Below are 15,496 nucleotides of genomic sequence, written 5' to 3' on the forward strand. Positions count from 1 at the left end.
GCATGCATGTGGGAGTGTGTGTGTGTGTGTGTGTGTGTGTGTGTGTGTGTGTGTGTGTGTGTACAGATGTACATGGAGAAGAATAAATTTGAATTAACTTCCTCCAGTTGACTTCACTTTGTTTTTGATACAAAGTCTGTTATTGGCTTGCAAATTCCTCAGCAGACAAGACTGTTTTACCTCAGGGTTGCTTTTGTCCTCATCTGCCTAATGCTCAGATTAGGAGCACATCACCAACACTGGCAGTTGCTGCTTCTTTTTTTTTTTTTTTTTTTTTTTTTTCATCTTATTCTTACTCACCTTCCCTCTTCTTCCCTTTTCTCTTTCCTTCTCCCCTCCTTCCCCTCCTGCCTTTATCCTCCTCTTCCTGCTTGTAGAGTCTGGGGATTAAGTCACACCTTTATATTTCTATAACTCCAAGACTGAGCTGTTATGTCTCCTTAGATGCAATGAGTTTTTAAAAGAGAGAGGATGAGGAGGTTGAAGGGAGATGATGAGAGGTTTGGGGGAAATGACAGGTTGAGTGAGATGATGCGAAGTATGAGGTAGATAACCAAGAGTTTTGGGGGATGAGGAGTTGAGTGAGATGATGAGGGGTTGGGGGAGATGATAAGGGGTTGGGGGAAGATGATGAGGGGTTGGGGGGAGATGATGAGGGGTTGGGGGAAGATGATGAGGGGTTGGGGTAGATGATGAGGAGTTGAGTGAGATGATGAAGGGTTGGGGGAGATGATGAGGGGTTGGGGGAGATGATGAGGGGTTGGGGGGAGATGATGAGAGGATTGGGGGAGCTGATGAGGGGTTGGGGGAGATGATGAGGGGTTGGGGGAGATGATGAGGGGTTGGGGGAGATGATGAGGGGTTGGAGAAATGATAATGTCATTTAAACTGGGAACAATTTCAGACAAAATATCTAGTGGGATAGAACCCAAAATCTTTATGTCAACAGTGAATTATGTGTAGCAGAGACATGTCTCTTTTAGGAACTGGAGTGATGCCTTAGAGATAAAAACCATTTGTTACTCTTACAAAGGGGCCAAGGTTTATTACCATCTTCCACAGCAGGGTGCTCACAACTATCTATAACTCCAGTTCCAGGGGAGTCTGACACACTTTGCCACCAGGAATAAATGTTGTGCACTTACATCCATATAGTAAAAATACTCACAAGTATAAAAAATAAAGAAATACTTTACAGAGAAAGAAAAGGACATTAATTTGATTTCTACATTGTTGACCTTCAGATGTAGAAATGAAAAAAAAAAACTAACAGAGATGTGGAAATCACATAAGGAGAGAGTGAATGTGCATTTTAAATTACAGCAAATTGACACTTATAGGATAATGATTCCTAAAGACATTCAGAAACCTTAATTTTATTTTTTTATTTGAATTAGATACAATATTGTTTTACATGTCAATCCCAGTTCCCTCTCCCTCCCATCCTCCCCTACCACCCACCCTCAACTAAAACCCTACCTATCACATATCTTTTCTGCTCCCCAGGGAGGGTAAGGCCTTCCACAGGGGCTCAACAGAGTCTATCATATCCTTTGGGATAGGGCCTAGGACCACCCCCGTGTGTCTTGGCTCAGGGAGTATTCCTCTATGTGAAATGGGCTCACAAAGTCCACACTTATGCTAGGGCTATGTACTGAACTACTACAGGAGGTCCTGTACATTTCTGAGGTCAGAAACCTTAATTTTCAATAGACTACCAATAATAAAACATTTGTTCCATACTTACTTTCACTGATAATGTTTGATGAAAATATCAGTAAAGGTAAGACACAGTTATGGATAATTAAGATTATTTCCCATGCTTATCTCTACACACAAATGCATCATAAGTAGGCCTCTATGAAATACAAATGGCCTTAAATATAATGTGTTTAAATTGCTAACATACTGCATTTATCAAGAAAGCACAAGTTCTAGCATTTTTACTAGATGTTTTCCCACATTGCACTTTAGAAGTTAGTCCCATGCAATTTAATCTTTTAAAGAATACTTTTGTTGATAAACTACAGGGAATACATGTGCAGATTTGACCCAAACCTTTCAGTTAATAAATGCAAGAGGTAATCTTATAAAAGGGAAATGAAATCAGGGTTCTCACAGAAGCCTTTTCCTGAAGGGTAAAAATAATAGTGGTGTTTGACTTGCTTTTATGCCCAGGAACAGAAGATGTCCTTGCCAAATATCTTTTAGCAGAACTCTAGTTGGACAGACACTTCCCAAAGATAAGCAAAGTATGAAAACATCAGAATATTGGACGAAATAAAATGAGGAAAAATCATTTCCAACAGCATTTTGAATAACATAGAAAAGTTTTTATCACACATAAGTTAGTGACTTTTTAAAGCAAAAAGATAAACTTTAGGATAATGACTGCCAACATGGTCCAAAGGACTTTCATTTACACTTTGTGTTATTTATTTATTTATTTATGTTCTTTACTGGGAAAGCCCAGTTTTATCTTTTATAGCCAGAAGGCTAAGCCTAAATAATGATTGTTCTTTATGATACATTTATGAAAATACAGTTTAATTTACTGCCTACATTATCAAGACATAGCAAAATAATAAGCTGTGCTGATAAGTAGGTGGGATTTTATGCTTTGGTGGAAAATTTCTTGGGAGGCTAATATTGCTGTTAATTATTATCAATTATTCTTTAATCCCCTATATATTACTGCTTCTCACTGTCAAGAATGTTTGATGCTGTTAAACAAAGAATGAAAATAAAAGTTCGAAGAATGAAAACTTGTAAGATCCCTACTTTGGAAATGTAAACACTGCAGTAAAATTGCAAACTTACCTGAATGAGCTCCTCTTGCGCCTGTAATATATACTCTATGTGGGCACACTCTGTAATGCGACAAACCTACTAAGTTTGAAAGCAGAAAACAATTCTCTGGAAATTAAAGCCAAAGATACCTTTTCTTTTCCTATGTTTAAGTACATTTCAGAGAAATATAGTTTGTTGTTGAATATTCTGTTATTGTCTCTCAACTCCAGAACTTTGAAAGGAATGCCATTTGGGAATCAGTATAATGGTTTTCTTTTTATATACACATCAATTTTATTCATATAATTACTCCATTCCCCCTCATATTTAGGTAGATCTTTCTTACTTTCAAAAAAGAATATGAACCTCTTTCAAATATATTCTGCATACTTTTGAAAGTTATACATAAATCTTTGCTATATACATGGTTTGGTAAATCTTACACTGTAAGTTATTGCTTCAAAATATTTAATATAATATTTTACATTATATCATATGCAAAGTAGTTCTTGTCATTAAGGAAGGTCCATACATATGTAGTATTCTATATTCTTTTTATTGCCTTCTCATACCTCCTGTCTTTCCCTCTTGCTCATTCTAGTCATTTTCCTTATAAATAACTACTCTTTATGATTTTATTGTCACAACTGTATTATTTTCTATTATCATTCCCTCCATTTCCGCTCATACTTCCCTTTCCCTCTCATAGTTCTCTTTCTACATGCATACCTTACAAATACACAGATACAACTCATTCCCTACCACAAATACAAGTACAATGGTTTTCTACCACATGAACCTAGGAAATAAAGCATGAAGAATCAAGGGAAGTTTACCTAACTATGATTTACATTGAGTCCCACCCACATGCATAGTGTTGCTCATTATTACTTGTCTTCTGTGCATGCTTTCAAAGTTTACAAATTAGAGCCATGTGTCTATGTATTTCTGTAAATATGTAATATTGTATATAAATGTCTATTCACCACATATATGACAAATGATGAAAATATTTCACATTTGCAGTGTGCAAAATAAATGACAAACTTTTATCTCAGTAAAAAGCAATTCCCATGCCTTGTGTAGCATATAATAAAGATCAGAATGCATTACAATAAAAAAGGAACTTTCCCTTTACAGTTAATATCATAATATTCCTTTAGCATATGCATGATTATGGGAACTCACATAGTTTTTGAATCTACAGATCATTAACCGCTTCCAGAATTGTGTTTTGTCAATCAGAAATGCTGATTTTATATGTCTTTATAATGCTATCTTCATTGGGTTCAACATATAAATTTAAGGCAGTGGTTCATAAATTATCAGGAATTAGGGATAAATATGTAGAAAACAAAAGTAGCTAAAATGAGGGAAATTCCAGGTAACTGGGGACAGGAAAGAAAATGGACTAAAATATTATTTATTCCTTGGCACCATGAACTCTTTAGATACATACTGATACAATCGAGAATTTTGCCCAGTGACTAAGGCTTGGTACAGAAAGAAATGTGAGTACAAAGATGACATCTCTTCAGGAGTATCATTCTTATTAGTTGCCCATTTGTGTTTGTAGTTCAAGGATGGGCAAGGAAAAATGCTCTGAGGCGAGCTGGGCAACTGGGGTCTTATAAATGCCACTCTGGCAGGAGCTTTAATCAGTCGGATATCCCTTTTCTGATAGTAATATTTTCATCTTTAATCTTAAAATAATGCTATTCAACAAATGGCAATAACATCAGTCTCCAGAGCAGAGTAAATAGCCTGTTGGTCAGGACACATAGTACTAGATGCCATTTCCTGGCAAAGCATATGGGATGCATCCTGACTAATTGAAAAGAATTAAAATAAACAAAAAATGATCATAGGGGCATTCTACATTGATGAAACATGTCAAAATATTTTAGGACATTTAAATTTCATGTCTCTCTACACACTTAATGGAGAGGAACTTATTTCTAAATGAGGTTTCATTTTCAAACAATTTTAAATTGATACCATCCAGACATTATGGAAAATAATTTCCATTAACTTGACAGGCCATTGTCATGTCAGTTTCAGATAATTAAAGACTAGCCATTGGTTTCTGTCCCTATTTTATAATAGCTTTTATCTCATCAGTTTCAAGAATTTTGCCGTGCTTGCCAGTCTATGGTTAGCTTAATTAAAATCAATGAACTTGAAAGTCTGCTCTCCCTCCCTCCCTCTCTCTCTCTCTTTCTCTCTTTCTCTCTCATCTGCTCCCTTCTCTTCCTCTCCCCCATCTTTTTCCTTTGAATGTCATTTCCAAAGAACCACAAGCAATTGAACATGCATGTGAAAGTTTCTACAGCTGTATAATTGTCACACACACTTAACTGATTATATTTAGCTCTAAGCAAAATTTTCAAATTTTGATTTGCTAGCTAACCAGAGATACTGAGTTACTTTTTTTTTTTTTTGCATTGGGCAGTGATGCTCACTCATACATAACTCAAAAGAAGCATTCCAACTTACCAGTGAAAATCCACAGTAACGGGCTTAGAAAATGGGTGCCACAGTAATCACCTTCCCCCAAGCTGAGTTACAGAGCTCACATCTTCAAATGTGAAGTATTTGGCAAAGAGGCTGTGCCTGTTGTGTTTTGGATTTAAGATAAGAAAATGGTATCTGGAACCAGAGAAAAAAACTTCCAATAGTGAAGTGAGGATAACACAAAGCTATCAACAGGACCAACTGCAAAGCCTATGTGATTTAGCACCCTTATCAGCTAACATCCCTTTGATTTTCTCTGCAATGAGTGTAGGGGCTGAATCCATATCTCAGAGTGATGCTTACCTTTGAGGATGGAAATACAAAGTAAATGTCATGAGCAGTTCTGCCTCCTACACAACAGCACACTTGCAATCGACCAGATATATAGAGGAAGTGCAGAAACATTAAAACAATTAACAACTGCTTGTGCTATGCCCCTGGGAAACTAAAATTGTTGAGATTTATGAATTTTTTAAAGAATCTGTTAAAATAGTCTGATTTATATTAAATATTTTTCTGTAAGGGTGGAGTGATGAGCAAGGGTGTAAAGATCAGGCTAGAGAAACCCACAGAAACAGCTGACCTGAACAAGGGGTTGCTCTTGGACCCCAGACTGATATCTGGGAAACCAGCATAGGACTATTCCAGACCTCCTGAATGAGGAGGTAAGTTTAGAGGCCTGGATAATCTATGGGGCCACTGGTAGTGGATCTGTATTTACTCCGGGTACACAAATGGACTTTGGGAGCCCTCTCCACATAGAGCGATACTCTCTCAGCCTAGACAAACTGGCGAGTGTCTAGGCCCTGTTCTGAATGATAGCACAGACTTCTAAGATTCCCCATGAAAGGCCTCATCCTCCCTGGGGAGTAGAAAAGGGTTGGGATAGGGAATCAGTTGGGGGCAGGGGCAGAGGGTAGGAAGGGGGGAACTGAGTTTGACATGTAAAAGAATCTTGTTTCTAATTTAAATATAATAAATATTTCTCGGTTAATATGTATTTCTCGTGTGTGTGTGTGTGTGTGTGTGTGTGTGTGAGAGAGAGAGAGAGAGAGAGAGAGAGAGAGAGAGAGAGAGAGAGAGAGAGAGAGAGAGAAGGGGGATTTTATTTTGTGTGTAAATACAAGCATTATGTGGGCATCAACAGCAAATGAAAATGCCAAGAAGAAAATTCAAAATGAAACAATTGAGATAAAAGTCACAAATGAAAAAAAGATTTTTTCTTTTCCTTTTAAAAAAATTGACAGACTGGTTGGACATGTTTGGGAGCATTTCTGAATAGATACTTCCAAAAGTGAAAAGGAAAGGTTAAAGGCAGGGGAGGTGGCAGTCAACAAGAAGCAAACTCAACAACTGTGGAAAACCACAGATGATTGATTATATCTGTAATGACAATCCTAATGAAAATCTAGAGAAGGGAAGAGAAGATAGAGCGATAAAACTCCTCTGCAACAATACCAGATGCAAAATCACACATCCATGACACTGAGAAAAGAGCAAGTGAAATAAATGCCAACAAAATTACACCTCAGGGCTGCAGAGCTGGTTCAGGGCATAGGAGCACTTACTTGCCTTTCAGAGGGTCAGTATGTGACTCTCAGATTTCATGTCCATTAGCCTGTAATTCCAGCTGAAGGTGATCCAAATCTTCCTCTGTCATCCATGGCACCTACAAACAAAGACACACACACATATATTTATATATGCATGTATATTATATATGTATGTTTATGTGTATGTTTACATGTATGTATACATGTGTGCATAGATGTGTGTATGCACATGTGTGCATATATGTATGTATGCATATATATATATATATATATATATATGAGTTTGTTTTGCAGGAATATATATGTATATGTCTATATGCTCCTACACATAATAAATCGTTGCTAAACACAAAACAATTGTCTTTATATATCATAGTTAAACAAGAAAAAAAAACTAAAATCAATGAAAGTGGATAGAAAAGAACAGAAAAGAAGACATGTATCCTCATGGTTGTAGAAAATAGAGAAAAAATCACCTCTCAATGATCAAAGACATGTTTCTACTTAGAAATCATAGCATCCAAAAGATGGAGAGTAGAATATTAAAGTTTTGAGAGAAGAAAAAAGTATTCACAGTCTAGACTTTCTAAAATTGTCCTTTAAAAACAAAAGAAAAGGAAAACTCCCTCACAAAAATTAAAGTGATTTGTTGCCAGTAATACCTCACAAGGCATGCTAAAAGAGAAAGAAAAATGTTATTTTAAATTTTGTTCTTCATAGAAAAGAAAGAGCATTGAAGAAGGAATACATAAAGACAAAATAGAACCAATTCTTTGTATTACCTATGGCACATAGTTTATTATAGTAAGTTATTATATTTTGTTTTATATACATAAATGTATATGCATACATTTTCATACACACACATATATATGCATATACAGAACACAAACATATATATTTAGGTATACTTAGTTATGAGAAGTGAATGAAGGAAATAGCCCAGGAGACTGGCAAAAGAAATTGGAATGACTTTACTATTATAACTTACCTACACAATTGGAATAGGTTTCCATTATTGCAAAACTTCAGTGAGGTCATTCAACTTAAAAAAGAGAAATGTTAATCTCAGCTCAGTTTTGTAGTTTCAGTCCATGATCAATTTGCCTACTATTTGGGTCTATGGCAGTGCTGTCCTCAATGGGAAACCATGCAGAAAGGAAGCCCAGTCATGCTCTGGCTTCCAACAAAGAAAATGAGGGCCAGAAAGAGCAATAGGCTCTCTAGCAAAAACCCCAGTATCAGGCTTGAAAACTCCATTTATAGTTTTTGGTTTTGGGAATGCAAACAACTTTACAAGCAATGTAAGTTTTTGATTGCCTCCTAGAAGATGAGGATATGTTACCATATATGAAGACACTGTCTCTTGCAAATCCATCATTTGGAGGAATTGAGCTGGAACTGACCTGAAGGACTCCTTTCTGATAACTAGCTTTCACAGTATGGGAAGGCACAATGCAAATTCCCTGGAAAGTTAAGGGGATAAACTAACAAGAGTTTGACATCAGAATTTTAATGAAAATAAACACAGGAGAAAATAAAGCAGAGGAAAATCAGCAAAAGAACTTTAACTTTGCTTCTCCTAAAGGTATGTATAATGTTTGACTATTTTTTTCTGTTGCTTGCATAATCAAGTCTATAAACACATGTAACATAAGAGACAAAAAATGTTACAAAAGAATCACTCAGCTGGTACATGTACTGGGTGCTAAGCCTGATCACCTGAAGATCCATTTGTGTTCTGGCCGGGCACATAACAGAAACACACATACATAAATACACATACACACACACATACACACACACACACACACACACACACACACACACACACACACACACAAACACAAATAAATATGAAAACTCAAACCTATCTCTAGCACAGTGATAACCATTTGATATGTCAATACAGTGTAATTTAATGAAGACTTGTCATCCTATAAGATTGTCTTTACTTAAAACATTTGATTTGGGCCTTTCCGCCGACTCATCACAGACCAGACCAGGTGAGCCACCCCCTGCTTTTACCCAACTTCTGTCTTAAGCGCCATTCACCCAGATCCCTCCAGGCTTGTCCCTGCTTGAAACAGACACGCCCAGGCAGGGAGGAGCTCCCTGAATCTGGGTACAGGCTATTCTTCCTTCCATTCCTGGCGACCGATCCGCCAGGAGGTGAGTGATCCACCACTCTTACCCAACTCCCTATCAAAGTCCCATCCATCCCGAGCTCCCTGGGCCTGCTCCTGCTTGGGTTAGACCTGCCCAGGCAGTGAGGAACCCCCAGAGCCTGGAAACACCCCACTCTTACTTCCTGTCCTGCCCCCACACACTCGATCCCTATGGAGGCCTAACTCCTTCAGAGTGAGACTACGAGGAGAGGCAAGACCATCCAGAGCTTCGGACATTGAATTCCTGGCCCACACACACCACAGACTAACAAGAGGCAATAGAGAGATCCTACCTGCACTCATTGGAAAAAGATATGGGAAGAAGACAGAATAAGAACTTGCTCAACAACAGAAAGACCAATATGACACCACCAGAATCTAGGGACTCCACTCCAGCAAGACCTGAAAAGCCCAACATAGTGCATGAAGAAGAGAAGGACCTCAAAAATTATCTCAGCAAGATGATAGAGACCTTCAAAGAGGAAACAAGAAAATCCCTTAAAGAGATAGAAGAAAATGCAAGCAAAAAATTACACGAAATGGAGGAAAAGACAAACAAAAAATTCAAGAAATAAACAAATCTCTTAAAGAAGCTAAAGAAACCCAAGATAAAACAACCAAACAAGTGAAGGAAGATCTTGAAACAGTTCAAAGCATGAAAGCTGAATTAGACACAATAAAGAAAACACAGAATGAGGTGATGCTGGAAATGGAAAGACTGGATAAACGATCAGGATCTAAAGATGTGAGTATAACTAATAGAATCCAAGAGACAGAAGAGAGAATCTCAGCTATTGAAGACTCGCTAGAGGATATACATTCATCAACCAAAGAAAACCTCAAGTCCAACAAATCCCTAACACAAAATATCCAGGAAATATGGGACACCGTGAAAAGACCAAACCTAAGAATAATAGGTGTAGAAGAAGGTGAAGAAACACTGCTCAAAGGTACAGAAAACATATTCAACAAAATCATAGAAGAAAACTTCCCCAACCTACAGAAAGATATGCCTATGAAAGTACAAGAAGCTTATAGGACACCAAACAGACTGGACCACAAAAAGAAGTCCCCCGGACACACAATAATCAAAACTCCAAATCTACAGAATAAAGAGAAAATATTAAGAGCTGCAAAGGAAAAAGGCCAAATAACATATAAAGGCAAACCTATTAGAATCACACCTGACTTCTCAATGGAAACTCTGAAAGCCAGAAGGTCTTGGATAGGTACCCTACAAGCACTAAGGGAGCATGGATGTCAACCCAGACTACTGTACGAAGCAAAACTTTCAATCATTATAGATGGAGAAAACAAGATATTCCATGACAAAACCAGATTTAAACAATACATATCCACAAATCCAGCACTACAGAAGGTTCTGGAAGGAAAACTCCAACCCAAGGAACATAACTACATGCACAAAAACACAGGCAATAGATAATCTAATTTTGCCAAACACAAAAAGAAGCAGGAGGGCAAAATCCACACACAATGACACCACCAACAATAAATCCAAAACAAACAAGAACCAACGAACAATGGACATTAATATCCCTAAATGTCAATGGTCTTAATTTACCCATAAAAAGATATAGGCTAACAGAATGGATATGAAGACAGAATCCATCCTTCTGCTGTTTACAAGAAACACACCTCAACTTCAAAGACAGGTGATACCTCAGAGTAAAAGGATGGGAAAAGATTTTCCAATCAAATGGCCTCAAGAAACAAGCCGGTATAGCAATCCTAATATCTAACAAATTGGACTTTAAACTAAAATCAATCAAAAGAGATGAAGAAGGGCATTTCATACTCATCACAGGAAAAGTCCATCAAGATGAAATCTCAATCCTGAACATCTATGCTCCAAATACGAAGGCACACACATTTGTGAAAGAAACATTACTAAAGCTCAAACCACACATAAAACCACACACACTTATAGTAGGAGACTTCAACACCCCCCGTACGCTACTAGACAAGACCACCAGACAGAAACTTAACAAATAAACAAAGGACCTGAAAGAAGTTATGACCCAACTGGGGTTAACGGGTATCTATAGAGCATTCCATCCAAACTCAAAAGAATATACCTTCTTCTAAGCAACACATGGCACCTTCTCTAAAATTGACAACATAGTAGGCAACAAAGCAAACCTCCATAGTTACAAAAGAATTGAAATAACCCCCTGTATCTTATCAGACCAGCATGCATTAAAGCTAGAATTCAGCAACAATACAAATGGCAGAAAACCTGCAAACTTTTGGAAAATGAATAAAACCCAATTGCACCATTCCTGGGTTGAGGAAGAAATAAAAAAAAAACAAATTAAAGACTTCCTAGAATCTAATGAGAATGCAGACACAACATACCCAAACTTATGGGACACTCTGAAAGCAGTGCTAAGAGGGAAGTTCATAGCACTAAGTGCCCACATGAAGAAACTAGAGAAAAGTCACATTAGAGAACTGACAGAACAACTGAAAGCACTAGAGCAAAAAGAAGCAAACTCACCAAGGAGGAGTAGACACCAGGAAATAATCAACATGAGAGCTGAAATCAATAAAGTAGAAACTAGGAAAACATTACAAAGAATCAATGAAACAAAGAGTTGGTTCTTTGAGAAGATCAACAAGATAGACAAACCTCTAGCCAAACTAACCAAAAGGCAGAGAGAGAGCAGGCTAATTAACAAAATCAGAAACAAAAAGGGGGATATAACAACGGACACTGTGGAAATCCAGAGAATCTTTAGGTCATACTTTGAAAATCTGTACTCCACAAAATTCGAAAATCTAATGGAAATGGACAGTTTCCTGGATAAATATCACTTACCAAAATTAAATCAAGATCAGATAAACAGTTTAAATCGACCCATAACCCCTAATGAAATAGAAGCAGTCATCAAAAGCCTCCCAACCAAAAAAAAAAAACCCAGGGCCAGATGGCTTCACTGCAGAATTCTACCAGAAATTCAAACAAGAGCTGATACCAGTACTCCTCAAACTGTTCAGCACAATAGGAGCAGATGGGATATTGCCAAACTAATTCTACGAGGCTACAATCACTTTGATACCCAAGCCACACAAACATAAGACTAAGAAAAAGAACTACAGACCGATATCCCTCATGAACATTGATGCAAAAATACTCAATAAAATATTGGCTAATCGAATCCAAGAACATATCAGAAAAATCAGCCACCACGATCAAGTAGGCTTCATCCCAGGGATGCAAGGATGGTTCAACATATGAAAAACCATCAGTGTAATCCACCGTATAAACAAACTGAAAAAGAAAAACCACATGATTATCTCACTAGATGCTGAAAAAGCCATTGACAAAATCCAACATCCCTTCATGATAAAGACCTTGGAGAGAACAGGAATAACAGGAACATATCTAAACATGATAAACTCGATATACACCAAACCAATAGCCAACATCAAATTAAATGGAGAGAAACTCGAAGCTTTTCCTCTAAAATCAGGAACAAGACAAGGATGTCTACTCTCTCCATACCTCTTCAATATTGTACTGGAAGTTCTAGCTAGAGCAATAAGACAAGAACAGGGGATCAAAGGGATACAAATTGGAAAGGAAGAAGTCAAACTTTCACTATTTGCAGATGACATGATAGTCTACATAAGTGACCCGAAAAACTCTACCAGGAAACTCCTACAGCTGATAAACACCTTCAGCAAGGTAGCAGGATACAAAATTAACTCAAAAAAATCTGTAGCCATGAGAAAAAAATCATGGAAACATCACCTTTCACAATATCCAAAAGCAACATAAAATATCTGGGGGTAACACTAACCAAAAAAGTGAAAGACCTGTACAATAAGAACTTTGAGACTTTAAAGAAAGAAATTAAAGAAGATACCAGAAAGTGGAAAGATCTCCCATGCTCTTGGATAGGCAGAATTAACATAGTAAAAATGGCAATCCTACCAAAAGCAATCTACAGATTTAACGCAATCCCCATCAAAATCCCAACAGTTTTTCACAGACATTGAAAGAACAATACTCAACTTTATATGGAAAAATAAAAAACCCAGGATAGCCAAAACAACTCTTTACAATAAAAGATCTTCTGGAGGCATCACCATCCCTGACTTCAAGCTCTACTATAGAGCCATAGTTCTGAAAACAGCTTGGTATTGGCACAAGAATAGACAGATAGACCAATGGAATCGAATTGAAGACCCAGATATTAACCCACACACCTACGAACACCTTATTTTTGACAAAGGTGCTAAATCCATACAATGGAAAAAAGATAGCATCTTCAACAAATGGTGCTGGCACAATTGGATTTGGACATGCAGAAAATTGCAGATTGATCCATACCTGTCACCATGCACAAAACTTAAGTGCAAATGGATCAAAGATCTCAGCATAAATCCAGCCACACTTAATCTTATAGAAGAGAAAGTGGGAATAACCCATGAACAAATTGGCACAGGAGAACGATTCCTGAACATCACACCAGAAGCACAGACACCGAGGTCTGCAATCAATAAATGGGACCTCCTGAAACTGAGAAGCTTCTGTAAGGCAAAGGACACAGTCAGTAAGACAAAACGACCACCCACAGAATGGGAAAAGATCTTCACCAGCCCCACATCTGACAGAGGACTGATTTCCAAAATATACAAGGAGCTCAAGAAGCTAGCCACCAAAACACCATACAATGAAATTAAAAAGTGGGGTGCAGAACTAAACAGAGATTTTTCAACAGAGGAATCTGAAATGGCTGAAAGACACTTAAGAAACTGCTCAAAATCCTTGGCCATCAGAAAAATGCAACTCAAAACAACTCTGAGATACCACCTCACCCCTGTCAGAATGGCTAAAATCAAAAATACCAATGACAACCTTTGCTGGAGAGGATGCGGAAAAGAAGGAACACTCCTCCATTGCTGGTGGGAGTGTGAACTCGTAAGACCACTTTGGAAATCAGTATGGCGGTTGCTCAGAAAAATGGGAATCAATCTACCTCAAGATCCAGCCATTCCTCTCTTGGGTATATACCCAAATACTGCATGTCCATACAACAAGGACATATGTTCAACCATGTTCATAGCAGCATTGTTTGTAATAGCCAGAACCTGGAAGCAACCTAGATGCCCCTCAACTGAAGAATGGAAAGAGAAAATGTGGTACATTTATACAATGGAGTACTACTCAGCAGAAAAATGCAATGGAATCTTGAAATTCGCAGGCAAATGGATGGAACTAGAAGAAACCATCCTGAGTGAGGTAACCCAATCACAAAAAGACAAACATGGTATGTACTCACTCATATATGATTTTTAGACATAGAGCAAAGGTTTACCAGCCTATAATCCTCTTCCCCAAAGAAACTAGAAATCATGAATGACTCTAAGGGATAAATGGACCCCAGGAATGGGAAGTGGCATGAACTCCCGAGCTAATTGAGAGCATGAGGGTAGGGGAGTGGGTGCTGCCACAATAAGAGCACAAGAAGAAGAGTAGAGGAGAAGAAATGGAGGAGCAGATATATTGAGTTGGGGGAAGAATAGAGGAGAGAGAGCAGGATGAGAGATACCATATCAGAGGGAGCTAACTATAGGTCCGAGAAGAGATCTGGAACTAGGAAGATCTCCAGAGACCTATAAGGATGACACGATCTGACAGTCAGGGCAGTGGAGGAGAGGATGGCCTAGAAGCCCTTCCCCTAGAATGAGATTGATGACTACTCTCTATGCTATCCTAGAGTCCTCATCCAGTGGCTGATGGAAGCAGAGACAGACATCCACAGAAATACACTGAGCTGAAATCTGGAACCTAGTTGAAGAGAGGGAGGAATGAAGAATGAAGGGGTCTGTACCAGGTTGGAGAAACCCACAGAAACAGTTGGCCTGAAAAAGGGAAAGCATATCGACCCCAGATGCTCTTTGGGAGGCCAGTACGGGACTAATCCATCCCCCTGATCATGGATGCCAATGGGGAGGCCCCTGCACTTCTGGGAGCCTCTGGAGGTGGACTGGCGTTTTGCCCTGGTGTGTGTGGGGGACTTTGAGAGCCCATCCCACTTGAAGGGATGCACTCTGTCTCTGAACACATGGGGAGGGACCTAGGCCCAGCACAGGAAGATTTGGTGGACTTGGTGGAGCCCCGGTTGGGGGCCCTACCCTGCCTGGGGAGTGGTGGGTGGATGGGGTGGGGGGTAGGTTGGAGGTGGGGGAGAAGGAATGGGGGTGAGGGGAGGGAGAGGGAGAGGGGAATTACATGTGAAACAAGCCTGTTCCCTAACTTGAATTAATAATAATAATAATAATAATAATAATAATAATAATAATAATAAAATAAAGCAAAAAAAATATTTGATTTGGTTCTGGACAGCTTCTGACACCAAAAAAAAAAAAAAAAAACATGGCTGAAGACTTCCCTTCCAATCTTTCTTCTTATTTGACATCTGATACCATCGTTACCAAAAT

Source organism: Cricetulus griseus, chromosome 8, assembly GCF_003668045.3.
Source record: "Cricetulus griseus strain 17A/GY chromosome 8, alternate assembly CriGri-PICRH-1.0, whole genome shotgun sequence".
NCBI lineage: Eukaryota > Metazoa > Chordata > Mammalia > Rodentia > Cricetidae > Cricetulus > Cricetulus griseus.